Consider the following 16,204-nt stretch of genomic DNA (forward strand, 5'->3'; position numbering starts at 1 on the left):
TATTGCTTCTTTCTACATTCATTTGCATAATGACCATACTTCTTACAATAATGACATTGAACTTGAGATTTATCATACCTCTTACCTTGTGCTTGATTCTGGCTTGGGCCTTGACTTGGATTTTGATTGTTGCCCCTTCCACTTGAGCTTGAAGCGCTAATTCTTCCATCTCTGTGTGGGTTTCTTCCTCTTCCTCTAGTATATGATCTTGCTCTGCCTCGACCTTAACCAAAGGAAACTTGTGTCTTGAAGGCATGCTCCAATGAGGAGCTTGTTGTTTTGTTCAGTCTATGGTCATGCAAATTCAGTGATGCATGAAGCTCATCCACTAAGAACTGTGTGAGATCCTTTGTCTCTTCTATGGCCACAACAATGGCATCAAACCTTGCTAGAAAACTTCTCAAAACTTTCTCAACTATTCTTCTTTCTTCAAGTGTCTCACCCTAAGACCTGATTTGACTAACCAACCCAATTACATTTGCAAAAAACGAGTCTACATTCTCAGACTCTTTCATAAAAAGTGTTTCAAAATCTCTTCTCGGCATTTGTAGTTTTGTTGTCTTGGCTTTTTCCATGCCTTCGTAGGTTGTCTGGAGGTTGTCCCATGCTTGCTTGGACTTCGTTTTTGTTGCAACCCTTGGGAAAATACTTTCATGAACTGAAGAATATAGAACAGGGCTTTTGAATCCTTCTTAATATAGAACAGGGCTTTTGAATCCTTCTTCTTGTTTTCCCTTAACAAATCTCTTTCTGCTTAAGACAACGCATTGTATGCTACTGCATATGTTGGTTCTGAAAAACCATTCTCCACCAAATCCCAAATGTCTTGAGATGAAAATAGGGCTTTCATTGTAATATCCCAATAATCATAATTTTTGCCATTAAACTGAGGTATCTGAGGATTTTTCAAGCTTGTGCTTGCTGTTTCCATTTCTGGGTGAAATAAAAACTTTCTACCTGGTGGTAAATATGCTAAAATTACAATCGGCCTCAAAAAAATTTTAATTGTTATTAAAAACACTTGTTTTTACACTGACAATATTTAAACTGATCCAATACCATGTTAGAAAAATTTTACGAGGGCAAAGAAGCTCAGAGATCGGTTGCGGAAAAGTAGGCAAAGTCAACTTCAGTTGCTTAAAGGTATCACAACCACACAGGGACTTAATTAGGTTACAACAAAATAGAGTAAAATAAAGGAGGTTGCCGTAAATCTACTTGTGAAAGATTAATCTCATAACAGAACTAGTCACGCTTTATATTATATGTTAAAACATAAAGAAATACATTCTCGTAAAAAATAGAGGTTGCAGCTCCAAATGAAAAACACAACAAACTTACTACCATTTAGGCATTATTGAGGTTGCGGAGTAAGTAAACTTCTCTAAAACTCGGTTTTCACCCGCCCACCAAAATTTCCTCCACGATTTTCTCCTAACTACCTCAAAGACTCTCACTCTCTAACTTGTCCAACATGCCCAACATTACAAATGACTTTTACTTGCATATTTATCTTAACATACAAATTTGACATTAATTGCATGATAGAGAAAATATTTAATAGGCAACATGGGCGATTTTACATAGTAAATGATTTTCTGAACTTGCAGGTGTTGTGGAGTGTGGGCAAGAGTCGCTGAGTAAATGTTTGCCCATATCTATTTATTAAACTTCATTAAATGCTTTAACTTCTGTGATGTGTTGTGGAATAGTACACTCTGAACTTCTGTTCTGACTTTAGTCCTTCTCCCTGCAAACAAAATAGTAACCATGCAATAGTTCACTGGGCAAGCATGGTGGTTGTGAGTGTGTTCGACGCAGTGGTTGGCATTAATATTTCCAACAAATAGCACACAAAATTGTATATAATTTGAATTCAGACATTAAATATTTCTTATTTGGATGGACATTTGCTCAAAAATCATGTTACTATTGATTTATAACATATTTTAAATTTCTATGCAGGGATGGGACGACTTTAGTGGAACAAGCTAAGGCAATTCAACAGGTACTCTCATTAAAGAAATTGTTTGAATATGGACTGAATGGTAAAAAAAAGTCGGCGACAACAAATCGGCCAAATGCAAACAAAAATTTAAAGAAATTTCCGTCCACTTCTTTGCTTTATAGTTCACAGCCGGAATGTCCTTCGGTAGGCTTTTTTTCCTTTTTAGCAAGCCAACTGCGACAGATCGCTCAGCCTAATGTTTTCTTAAGGTCTTCATCTCCTATGCAATCTGGAGCTTAGCTCACCATTTTTTACTCGGAAATGTTAATGTCTATGACGCTGTTCCTACAGAAAAGGTATCCACATGTTCACAGTTCGATTCCCGTAAACCTCTTCCTGAAATTTCTAATGATATATGGCTAAAATTTTCAAGATCTGTATTTTCAGGCACATGAAATAAATGTGTCAGCACAAAATACACAACAAAGATTAAAAAAATGACCAATCTTTATCAAAATTCCGTCGTCTGAACATAATATGATTGTTTCTAGTGCAGAGTCCAGTAACAAGAAAAACATCGCTGCAAATATTTTTGGACGAAAGAAAGTACAGGTAAAAGGTTTTACTCCATTATCATGAGATTTGTGGTTAAAAATGTAGTGAATGCAATTAATTTTTTTCTTTTTTTTTTGGAGGAGTCGTGGCAAGGTGGGGGCTACCGCAATAGCCAAAAAGCCTCTCCTGATGGGTGTGTTTATGCATCCCACCATTGTTCGTCACTAGTATTGGACTGACACGACCAAGTAGAAAGTCATATTTTTGTCATGTAAAAAGTCTGGGGTTTTAGTTACAAAAGTTAATATGTTAATTTACAAAATTGATCGTGTTGAATTCCTGGTTCCACATTCATGTGAATATTTGATTGTATTTGGAAAAATCAAGATATAAATATAAAGTAAGTGAATATCAATATGAGTTTTAACTATGTTATATTAGTCAATTTTTGAATAGTGTATAGTAATCTAATTATTTCTGGTTAGATTTTATAATTAGTTTTGAAGTACATATATCTTAGGCCACATGCACAAAATTCATCTAATATACGAAAAGGCAAAAAAAACAATGACATGCCACCAGGTGGCTCTTGTTATTATTACTTCACACAATAATCTACATGTATTTATTAATAGATTGCATTTACCTCTTCTTTGTTTCCTTATATTGTTTCACTTCAATGTATATATAACATGTTATTTTATATTGGATTTCAAACTACTATTGTACTTTCTATATCAATTTAGATTTCATACATTATACTTCTCCTCGCTTTCTATTAAGAATTTGAACTTGAGGGCCTCCATGGCCATGTTTCTTCTCATTGCATCCAAATTAACAAGTTAAGCATCATGTTCCTTAGACTTACGACAAATTCATTGTATTTCAAAGCTAAACTGTTACTCAAGGATGTCCATATGCCAAAGTATTGCCTCATATGCTGACCAATGTGAAGAAACCTTATATAATGTGTATTGACCAGGGAAAATTTCAAGAACCACCCTAAATTTATATGTATAATAAATGGGTGAATCCCCATGATACATAGGAAAAATAGAAGGCAATTTTATCAATAATATAATATGTATATATAATTTTTTGACGAATCTCTCACCAGATTATATTATCTTGTAAAATCATGGCGAATCTTTCACTGAATTATAAAATCTTGTAAGACCTTGGCAAATCTTTCACTGAATAATAAAACATTGTGAAGTCTTGGTGAATGTTTTGTTAAAGTAAGAAACCATATATGATAATAGGAAAACATATTCATTAAACTGTAATATACTAACATACATGTTTGGACAAAAGAAACATAATTTTCTCTTCCTACAAACAATGTTGCAAATTTCAATGGGCATGTTTGTCAAGGTTCTTACTGTACACTCTTGCATATCCTTCTATTAGTTGTGATAATATTCCACCACAAAGTTCTTGTATGTGTTGATCTTGACCACCAGTTATGTCAAGGTAGGAGAGATTAATCTTTTCTCTACCACTTTTGTCAAGCTATGAGAGATTAATGTTTGCACAAATTTTGTTTTACTTTTGTCCCAACTTCTCTTTCCTTAAGTGTTTCCATAACTACCTTGTTGATTCCATATCAAACCAATTTCTCAAATGCCAGCCTAACTGTGACAAAGGAATTTCTTGCTTCTACAAATTTGCAGCATCATTGTAAGGAGAAGTTGTTATATTTGCAGGGGCAATTTATAAACACTTTCATTCACTCTCCAGGTAGTTTTTAAGCCGTCGACCTTCAGGTAGTTCATCCTTACATATGATATTTGGTCATTACACTCTTGTTCTTCAGGAAATATATAAGTTATGAAAGTCATTCTACCATGACATGAAGTGTTGAATTGAGGGAATCCCATACCCATGAACCTTACCTGTGGTTTTACAACGCAATCTTATGTTTTGAGTCATTGTGTTAGGGTCCCTCCCCTTCAAGTAGGCTTTATGCAAGTAGGAAAATGAAACAGCCCCCCCTCACTTACCAACCTTCCTTTCTCTTACCTAAATAGTTGTATCTTACCCAACCAATGAATGGTTCCTACCTTGAATGATGGAGTTTAATAGACCAACAAGAAAATATTTATGTAACTCTGGTCCCCACCACCTGAACACTTATGGCCTAGCGCAAATGAAGGCATGTTAAGGATTTCTTTGTTAGTCTTGGTAAAGATCATTTCAATTCATATTCATCATGGCTTCCGCTAACCACTCATGTAGGGTCACTTGGCTTGGCAATGCAAATTGCCCATTAATGCTTCCCATCACTCGACCACCTTCAATCATATTCATTTCAACAATTTCATTTTGATTAGCATTTGTAAAATTTGTATGTGGTTTTTGTGATCAACAACTACTATTTTTTCTTGAATTGCTCCATCATATTCTTAAGTAGCATTGCCATGTTCATCATCATCACCTAATATATGATAACATCCTTGAGGTAGACTCAACATGTTTATAACAACTTTTGCATCTTTATCACCGGGTATTTCAAAAATTGGCTACAAGTCTCATCATTGGTAAGAGCATCATAATTTACTAGCCAAATTCCATTGCACCTACTTTCCACATTAATATTAGAGGGTGTCAAGGTCCTTTCAATCGATATGCTAGCAATTTCAACTGTTTCAAACCTTTTTACCTCTCTCCATGGGTTCTTTTCCATCCAATTTATTCTCTCAAACCTTACATAATTCTTAAAAGGCCCAAACACACTTCTAGGTGTTGCAACTTATGAGTAATGTCTAAGCAATGCCGCCACTATGTATGCCTATCATGTTTGCCTCTGTGGTTTGTAAAACTATGTTGTTGTGATGGCCATAAAAAATTAACAAGTATATGTTTGTAAGATAGACGCCTCTAGGTAAAAAGTGACAAAATGGTATAGCCAAATTATAAACAATTATTTAGTCATCCATGCATTAGGATGTGCAGCCACAGATATTCCTTGCTCACAATTCTTGACATGGTTCTTCATATTTTTATTTCCCTAAAACAAATATAGCCTAGACATTGATAAACCAATTGTAATTGCACTAAAAAATACAGTGATCTGCGTTGTTGTTAGGAAACACTTTGGCACATTTTCACTCATTCTCTTGGAATTTATCCACATGCCACAATTCCTTCCAACTTGGAAAGGAAACTCGTCACAATTGCATATATATTTTGTAAACTGTATGAATGATCTTTGTATGCCTTGGATAGAGTGTAATAGAACTTGGTCAAAATTGTAGGGTGTAAATCCATTGCTTTGTCTCTAGTTAGGCTTTCAATTGTTCATAATGCCAACTCTTGATATATTTTCTTAACTCCTGCACACCCTGATTTCCCCAAAATCCATCTTTGAATGGACTCAAAGTGGAGAAATGTTAGCCTTAAGTTGTATCAACTCTAGGTCATGGCCAATTTCAAGTATCTCCTTACACCAATCAACTATTTCCTCCTTTTGTTCAATTAACATTGCAACAACCCCTTTCTTCTTCTTCCTTGCATGAGGTATTTAGCCAATAATGTATTGATGCTGGTGAGCTCCCTATTTTCTCACTGTAACTCTTATTAGGCATCCATTGAAGTCAACATCATCAATTTCCTTCAACATATCCTCTTTAGTTCAGCCTCTGTTAACACTAATATTCTTGGTTAAACTTGCACCTTGCACTATAATTCATTCAGAAGCACCACCTTCAACATCTACATCATATGCTCTTCAACTTTTATATCATTATGCCCTTCAAAACCTACATGTTTTAAATCCTCATTTGAGGCAGAGTGTTGTAGATGATCAACCCTTGTCACTTGAATTCTTATCCTCACAAAAGAAACACTATTTCCTCATTCATGACAGAAACACATTAAAAAACAAATATTGTAGAATAATAGAAGTTGATCCAGTGCATAGCAACAAGGAAACGAAAAACTTTAAGGTAAACATAGGTGTCAAGAAACAAAACTTTAAATGGAGAGAGTTTATGAAATAATGTTGATCCTTAGCTAAAAATTCATGTTAAGAGAAATGTTTGCAGTGACCTATAGAGCAGTATTGTAAACTTAGTTGAAGAAATGATGCTTCCATTAATGATGGTTTAGATTTATAATGCTCCATTGGAAATATTGATTGATGAGTCTCAAGAATAAAGATACATTGTATGAAATTCTGACAGTGATCTAGAGAGCAGTATTGTAAATTGAGTTGTCGCAATGGTGCTTCCATGAATTATAGACTAAATGTATAACTTTCCATTGGAAATTTGAGTGGTGAATGGTCATCAACATGGATTACATATGCAGAATGATGATATTTGTGTCTAGGATTGATTTGATTATGGTCTAGGGGCTCTTAGTTGCTCCTAGCAAATGTTGGTGCGTCTAAAATGTTTAATGGCCCTGGCAGATTGATTTGATTAATGGTCATTTTGAACATAGTTGAATAAGTTACTCCTTTTCATTATAGATTGCAAACTTAGGGGTGGGTCATGGAAAGCATTGAAGATAAGCATTACCTATTCATGTATAATCAAATGTATAAGAGGAAAGAAGTATTGGGCTCTATATGGACTTGAGGTTATGCATATTGGAACATCATTTACTACAGACATTCTCCAACAATCAACCTATCTGTCAGATGTGATAGGTAATCTGTACATCAAAACTAAACCTTGTTGGACTAAACATTTGATGGTTTTTAATGTCTAAGGATTTGAAGTGTATTTACATTAGCGGATTTAAAGATGTGTCTGGACATGATGTTTTGCATGGTAGTGAACTAAGAGTCACTTTCTAGACAATTGTATGCCTAGTGAGTTTATGGACTATTTTTAAACTTGTGAGCATTCTTCGTTATTTTAATACCACTTTTATAATGTGTTATCAATGTGTTGTATTCTGATTTGTTAGAGCTTCAGAGGTCAGGTTCTATCTCCACTATTGGTCCCCATTCCACTACTAGCTTCCCTCCCCTAGTTTATCACCTACTCTAGAATCACAAACTCATGAGGCATTGATTACAATTGAATAGAACCAATGAGAACTTGACAATAATGTCAATGGAGTTGCAACAATAAAGAAACATAATTAGGTCACTGTATCAGGACAATACATTCATGCAATAATGCTTGCGAGAACGATCTCCGTTACAACAAGAACGACTAGGGATCATGACGTCAAATACAAAAAGATTCAAAGCATTGATCAACAAGAGATGCTTCTTAAGAATAATGTATTAACCCACAAACAACACCTCATATTTAATTTCAAATGTATTATTACCCCACAAACAACACCTCATGTTTAATTTCAAATGTATTATTACCCCACAAACAACACCTCATGTTTAATTTCAAATGTATTACAACGAACAACAGAGGAACTACCAACATAAAATCCCAAGAATCAAATACATGCATAACCCAGCAGGGACTTCTGTGTTTTGGCAGTGGAGTAATGAAAAATAATCCAGACTAAAAAAAATGTTATCTTTTGATGAATGAAATATCACAACAACTATGTAGGAATTAAAACAAAACATGCACAATCACCAAATTATCATACATAAATTCCCATTGAAAAATCAGAGTAGCTGATCAAAAGAAAAAACTCTCAATTTTGCAGTCTGCACCAAAAAAAACAAGAACAAGAATTTGAGATGATGACTAGACACAGGAAAATCATGGCTACTATGCAATAACCGAGCTGCCTAAATAATGTTACCTTATTCGACCAATAATACTCAAAACACAAAAGTACATTCTACCATTTCTGAAAGATCCAAGTTGGAATAATTTTTTTGTATATTCCTTTTATTTCAAAATTTAGATAACCTTTACAATATTCTATTAACATTTTATATAAGTTTATAATGTCCTTCCATAATATTGTTCATTTATTATATTGTTCTGGAAGGAAGCACATATAGAATGTTCTACATCCCTACTCATTTGTCATAAAGAAAGGGAAGCTCCAAGTAAACATATCATAAATCTATGTCTAGTTATCTGCCAGTTATAACTTATTAACTTGCACATGCACAATATAATATAGGTTGAACTCGTAAGCAAAGCCATTTAACAAATTTCTTCAAATTATTTTTTCAATAAAAAGCCATAGACACAAATATTATCTGAGAGGTCATCAACACCTAAAAAGTTTCAAAAACATAAAGGTGATATGCAATGAAGTTTGTTTTCTAAAGATAACCAAAATTAGCTGGCTACATTTAAAACAAACATCAAATGCTTTACCTCAGCTTTGTTCCTTCCCTACAATATCCCACTCCTAAAGATATTTCTCATAAATAATGAATTCCATACTGGTTTTGTTGCTATGCAAGTCTCTTACTTATCCATCTGTGTAAAATTCAAGAAATGGGTATATATAATCTATAAGATGATGTTCTTCATCCAGTGAAGAATGAAGAAGATAAAGTCATATATCTTTGGAAAAAACAAATAAACAAAACAGAGGAAGGGCCAAAACTTTTAAATATTCTTGAACATAGCCTTGATTTTTACAAAATTCAAATACTCAGGGGGAGGTATTTTATTTATAAGATGATCTTCATAGAATGATAAATGAATATGATGTTATTTATAAGAAGGTTTAGAAGTATGAGTAGTATGATTAGTAATTAGAAATATTATGTATTGATAGTTTAATGTGTAGGAAATAGAATGTAGCTTAGGAAAGAGAAAGGATTAGGAGTTGTAGTCAGTATGCTTAGTAGTGAGAGTTAGAACTTAACTTATAGGCGTCTTATATATATTGAAGAGTAATAAGTAATAGTAGGAAGCTTTATTAGTAGGGTTTATGTATTGAATCGTAAGTGTAGGAACTTGACTTCTATTACTAGTTGTAGTAGAGTGAAATTAAGAACTAGTAAGTTTCTTTTGTAGTAAAGTGTCTTTAGGAGCTATAAAGTAGCTTAGGAAGAAAGAAAGGAGGAATGGAGGAACGACTCGACCAAAAAGAGAGGAGGAACTAGTCAGTAGCTTAGGAGATATACTAAAAGGAGTAGTTAAGTATGCTTTTGGAAATATGGTATGGAGATAAAGAGTAGCTTTAGGAGATTTCAAGTTTCTTTATAGATATTAGGAGTGTCTCCTTATAGAAAGTATCTTTGAGTTTATGTCTGATTAACAAGCTAGATTAATTAGAAAACCTTTTCAAAACTCAAAGTGAACTTGAACTAATTGTTCTATAGTAATAAGAGCACAAAATGCCAATCTTTCATATTCTCTTCCCATGTTATACTAAAAACCAAACCATAATTCAAGAATACTAACACTCACTCATCCAATCAAGGTTTGAGCACATCATTCATTGGCCTCATGAATGTAGCAGGTGCATTGGTTAAACCAAATGGCATAACTAACCACTCATAAAGATCTTTCTTGGTCTTAAAGGTTCTTTTCCATATCTCTTTCTCTTTCATTCTTGTATATTTCAAGAAAATAATCTATGCCGGGAAATGGATGCCTATTCTTAAACATAATATTGTTCAAGAAAAGTCAATGCACATTATTTGGGCTCCATCCTTCTTAGGTACCAACACAATAGGTGACCCTAATGGAGATGCACAAGGTCTGATTAAGCCTTAATCCAATAATCCTTGCACTTGTTTCTTCACCCCATAAAAATCCATAACAAATTATCTATACACTTGTTTGGAATAAGTGAATCCAATAGTAATTGGATCAAATACTCCACTTATTTTTTTGTGTTTTTGGCTCTCAAATTTGTCTCTATATACTTTTCATTCCTCTGTCCTATAGCCTAAATGAGAGCTTGATTCTATAGACTCAATAAACTAAGGATGCAGCTTCCTAATAGTGTAAGTCCCAATAGATTTAATATACTGACTAAGACTAATATAATTCAAAACAGTAAGAGTAGTCAACTAGTCAAATGAAACACAGAAAGGGTGTGTAAAGTGGTAAATTCAGTAATCAAACCCTGTGTAAATACCTACTAAAGTTACGTCAATTCTATTTATAAACCATGGATAGGGTGGTAAATTCATTTTATAAAGGGTGTGTACAATAAATGTAATAGTAGCAATTTCTTTCTATTTATTCCTACCTAAGTCTTTATGCCTATTGTTCCTATTACTTAGTCCTAACCAATAGAAGAGAGTCTAAGTAACTGCCCATGAAAATGAAGGATTGAAAGGGTGTACCATACAAATTATGTAGACATTTTTTGCCAATAAATAAAATAGAAAACTCAACATCCATCACACCAAAATATAATGTGTATGCTTACACTGGGAAAGCACATAAATTCGAGCAAAATACAGATCTCAACATGGTTCATTGCTATAATCTACAAATGGGAACAATTCTTGCCAGCCTATGTGAGATGATGAATGTAACAATAAAATCTTAGAAGCCCAATTGTTTGCAAATGTGTCATGTATACATGGAATCTATGCATGTGTAGAAGTATCTTAGTGAACACACTTCATGAAACTGTGTAATTGGCCCAATACCTGGGCCCTTGAGAAGTATGGAATATTGCTTTCTAGGTGATATAGAATATCCATAGTCACACAACATAAATAAGTGCTATAATAGCCTCCATACAAGTTGTCAATATTTTTCAACCCAAAATTCTTGTGATGAACAAAAAGAGAGTCATACATAATTGCCAATAAATAAAATCGCAAACTCAACATCCAACACATCGGAATAGAATCTGTTAATGCCAATGCTGGGAAAGCACATAAATTCAGACAAAATTCAACTTAAAACATTATTCATCGCTATAATATACAGATGGAACCAAATCTTACCAACCCGGTTATCGTCATTGAAGCCCAACCTAAAAGTTAATAAAGGACACTTCTGAGCTTGTGAGCACGTCATATCTCTAACTAAGATTTTCAATGCCAACACCAAACAATGGAAATTGGCTAGCAAATGGTTCAAACTATTTTTTAGATCAACAATGCTATTTCGTAGCTGGAAATTGTTTGACATAATAAATTCTAAAAAATATTTTAATTTTGTACTTTTCACAGAGCCCTTAGCCTTAATGGCTGTCTGTACCCTCTCGTGGATAAAATATGCAACCTTAATAAAGTCATCCTCAAGAAGCCCACGAGTGGTTAATGCAGGAGTCCCTATGCGTATACCACTATGAACCATAACACTTTTATCACCTGAAAATGTAAGGTATGAAAGTAAGCTATATCATCCCATGGAGAAAGGAAAATCAATGAATCCCTTACATCTAAATATAGAAAGAAAAAATTCATGTAACCTGGTACAAAATTCTTGTTCAGTGTGATAGAAGCAACATCCAAAACGCCCTCTACTCTTACACCATCAATGCCCTGTCCAAGCCCATTAATATATACCATGTTACATTCAACTAGCTAAATCCAATAGAAATCAATATAGAAGTAGGTTGTGTACTCCAACATATGAACAGAGGATCCTTACCAAGGGCCTCAAATCAACTAGAACTAGGTGATTTTCACTACCACTAGACACAAAATTGTATCCCAAATCCATTAGGCTTTTTGCAAGGGATCGACAATTTTCTACAACTTACTAAAACTATTTAACCTTTGATAAGAAACAAAATCCATTCAAAAAATAATTCACATGCATGAATTTAACAGAAGCTTAGACATGTGAGAGTTCTACACCTATACTTGATAAGCCTTGAACTCTGCAGTTACAACCTGTTTTAAACAAACAACCAACCCTCTTATGGTATGGTTATGTGGTCCTCCCTAGAAAGCCACAAATTATTTCATGTATCTTTTAGAAACGAAATGATACAAAAAATCGATATATCCAATATTATGATATTAATGAGCAGGAGAACAATATGGATGATGGAGGAAAGGAAGGAGAACTCAGATTGACCTATAACCCTGGAAAAACTACATTGTTGATGGTTGTCTCTAGGTCAACCCCCAATACTAGTTCCTTCTTGAAGAATATCTTGCCTCCCCAAGTACCACGTAAAGACTAAAAATCACAACCCTCCAATCCAAAAATATTTCAGAATGAAAAATATCAAAGAGATAAAAATGAAAGGAAAAAAATGAAACAATTGACAAATAATTCAAGGAACATAACTAGTTTCATCAAATCTTTGATCTAGTGGTGAAAAGAAACAGAAAGAACGTAAAAAAATGAAAACAAGAAACCGAATCAAAGAATATGTAATATAATCAAAAGGAAAATCTACACCTCTTAACTCTATAATCACTCCTCATATGATGGGAATGGCATATTTAGTTCTTCCCCATTTCTTGAACATTAATGGGATTCTTTTTGTTCTACAAGGGGGAATGGCACAGATAGATATCATTAAGATAGATCCAAATAAATATCCATCTAATATAGTCATATTTTTAATCGAAAGGGTGAAGTGTAGAGAAAATTAATAGCATCAACTCACCTTGTGGGTTGTAGTTGTTACTACATCAAAAAAGTCAAATGGACTGGCCATTATAGAAGCAACGATGAGACCAATTATGTGTGCCATGTCCATTATTAAGTATGCCCCAACTGTATTGGCAATATTCCCAAACCGCAAACTTTTTAGTACTAAAAATCATAAAAAATCCAACATTACATACTATAAGAACATATTAATAAAATATGCTAGAATAAACATTGTTGGAAAGAGAAATTTTTGAAAGGACTGCCATTATAAGATCTGTAGAAATACCCAGCTTCAATACCTACCTCATGCGAGGGTAATCAATATCTCAGGGATATGCACTAGCACCAACAATGATAAGCTTGATCCTAAAAAGGGTGGCATTCTTCTCAAGCATCTCATAGTCAATGAATCCTATAGCCCAAGAAAACAAACCCAACCATTAACACTTTGAACACTTCCCGAAATGATTGGTTCAATATTTGTCAATCATGGAACTGTTTCCCTCCTAATTATTATTAGACTGTAAATGCGAGCTCACTTGTGGACTCATCTAGACGATATGGCATTGATTCAAAGTAAATTGATGTAGCAGATACTCGCTTTTTTGTTGTCACAAATCCATGGGACAGATTCCCTCCATGTGGTAAGTCCAAACCCTAAATGTTGCAAAGAAATTTTTCACATGTTACATGCCCAAATAGGAATGATAATATTATCAAAGTAGGTTCATAGTTTAGAACCATACACACCATAATGCGATGATTTGGTTGGAGGAGAGTTGTATAAACAACAAAATTAGTTGGGGATCGAGATAATGGTTGAAAATTAACACCCCGTGTACTGTTATCAAGATGGAATGCTTCTAGGGTCCTCTGTAAGCAAAACATCTCACTTTGGTCAATGAATTCATTGCCAACATGTTATTTGCATGGCATAAATCCCAACCCAACACAGTAGTGAATAAATATATAAAAGTTTCCAATAACTATATCCTTCATTGTGATAATATATACTCATGCAACAACTACAGGTCTCTACATTATAACGCTGAACCTAGAAACCATTACACACATGTCAAACATTCAAACTAAAAAGTACATGTCCAAAATATAAGAGAAACTTAATTTAACAAGAAAAAAATACGAAGGGGCAAGAAGAAACTGCCAAGCAGCTCAGCCACAATCACAATCATGATGGTTCCATTCTTCACACTCCAAGTTATATCTTCATGCACTTACCTCTTGCCAGGGAGTCCTTCTGAATACTTGTTTGTTAGACATGATCCAACAACTTCCATAACCACCCAGGATGTAAAAATTTTAGAAGAAATAAGTTCCAAGCCATTGAATTGCGACTGCTTTTCTTTCTCAATTATCACATTCATTTCAGGATCGATCTCACTCAGAGAAGGATCTACAAAGATCCACTTTCCCTCTACACGGATTAATTTACAAACTAGATAAAGAAATCACAATAAATTTAGTACCCTCCGTAACTGAGGCACTGTTTGACAGGAGCATTAATTGTATTATTGAGGTCTACAATTTCTATTTGCTGGCATCCCAGGGGAATCCAAATCAAGAACAAAGTCTTTATCAATCCATTCACTAACCATTAACTCAACAAAACTATAAATAAAAAAAAGGTATTTGACATAGTTCATTAAATGAAGATAAGAAGCTTATTTGCAGCAACTCAATTCACAAATGAATCTTCTAAGTGCCTCCAAGTTAAAATATGTTCAACTATGATCTGTGGTTTCGTCACTTGGTCTTCAAATGGCAGGATGGTCAAGGATGTCACACAAGCTATCTATACATGCAACAATTTCAACCAAAAACAAATGCATAAATAAATAAATCATAGCGTGAATTGCGAGCAACATGCACACCTGGGAAGTTGCAGGGTTGCGTTAGCATGAACGCCAAAGGATTTCCCATTTTCAAGCTTGATGTGATACAAAAAGGTTTATATGATGGGCATGGCCTCAAACCTCCTAATTTTCTGCTTTTCTATTGCGAGGTAACCCCCAAAACTAGTTGTGAAGTTTTGGGCATCAAATTTGCAGTTGGGTTCAAATTATATTGACCCAACAAGCCTATCCCTACTACTCCACTGCCCATTATGAGCTGTAATGAATACGCTTGCACCTAAAACAAGATATGTCCTTTGTGCCCACTTCAAAATGTGAAAAATAATCAAATATCGGGAGACATTTGAATCGAGAACTTGATGTGTTGCGGATAATTCTCTGGCAGAGGCAGACATGAAAGACACCAAAAGCAACACTAGTTCGAATTTTCCTCCTACACCTTACTAACTTGGGTTAGAATCGCAGATAATATACAGAATAAGAATATCACACATGCAAGAGCAATTTACTTGTGTTCGAATCACATATACTATATAGAACACAAATAGCACAGATATTCGTAGATAATATATAGAACAAGAATATCACCTTGGTAAGCACCAACAAAGAAAGTCCATGGATAAGTTTTATCAACCTCCAGATTGTAACCCACCTTGGAAATTTAACCTTTGGAGTCATTTTTATGCCTTCATATAGGTATTTTATTTGATGATGTACCTGAAAAGGAGGGATCTCCTTGTCTACACAATTTTTATTCCTTCCTTCCTATCCAAATGGCTCTAGAGGCAATCAGGGGAAATGATCTATGTTATTTTAGTGCTCTATCATCAAACAGTCCAACAAGGAAGCCTCTTGCCAAGTACCCTATCCTCAAATAAGGAGAGAATAACACCCCATACCTCTTGAGCAAAAATATAAATGAACACTAGCACGTGGTTTATTGTTTCCCCTTCACATTTGCATAGAGTGCAAATTCTAGGACCCTACCTTTCCCTATTTTGTAGAACCTCTCACGTCAAAAAATTATTCGTTAGGGACAACCACATAAAATTCATGGATTTCATTGAAAATTTAACTTTCCAAATCTTCCCCACCACCAAGGTACTACTACTACTTCATCATAAACGATAGCTATGTACCGCAAGCTAGCTTTCAAGAGTCATATGGCAGGATCGTTGGACCATACAACTTTCTTGCGTGAAGAAGACATGGAGACAACCTTTTGCTCCTAAATGCAACCAATGATGAGTTTAAAAAAAAAAAATTGCTTGATTTTGTACTGAGCAACAACAAAATATACAAAATTTCCTTGTGACAGAGTTGCTAAGATGGAATCTTCATCTACAAACATTTACCTATCAGGATGAGAAAAACTAGATTTTTCAAATATAACCAAAAGAAGTTGA

The 16,204-nt window shown here is 34.3% G+C and overlaps 1 pseudogene; it reads right to left on the reverse strand.

Moving 5' to 3' along the window:
- Nucleotides 1-11,389: 11,389 nt before the first annotated feature.
- LOC149205603 (serine hydroxymethyltransferase 3, chloroplastic-like) lies at nucleotides 11,390-15,048 on the reverse strand (annotated as a pseudogene).
- Nucleotides 15,049-16,204: the final 1,156 nt, after the last annotated feature.

This window comes from Pinus tabuliformis, chromosome 1_2 (genome assembly GCF_031772625.1).
Source record: "Pinus tabuliformis cultivar Carrire ecotype Pingquan chromosome 1_2, CPIR1, whole genome shotgun sequence".
Lineage (NCBI taxonomy): Eukaryota > Viridiplantae > Streptophyta > Pinopsida > Pinales > Pinaceae > Pinus > Pinus tabuliformis.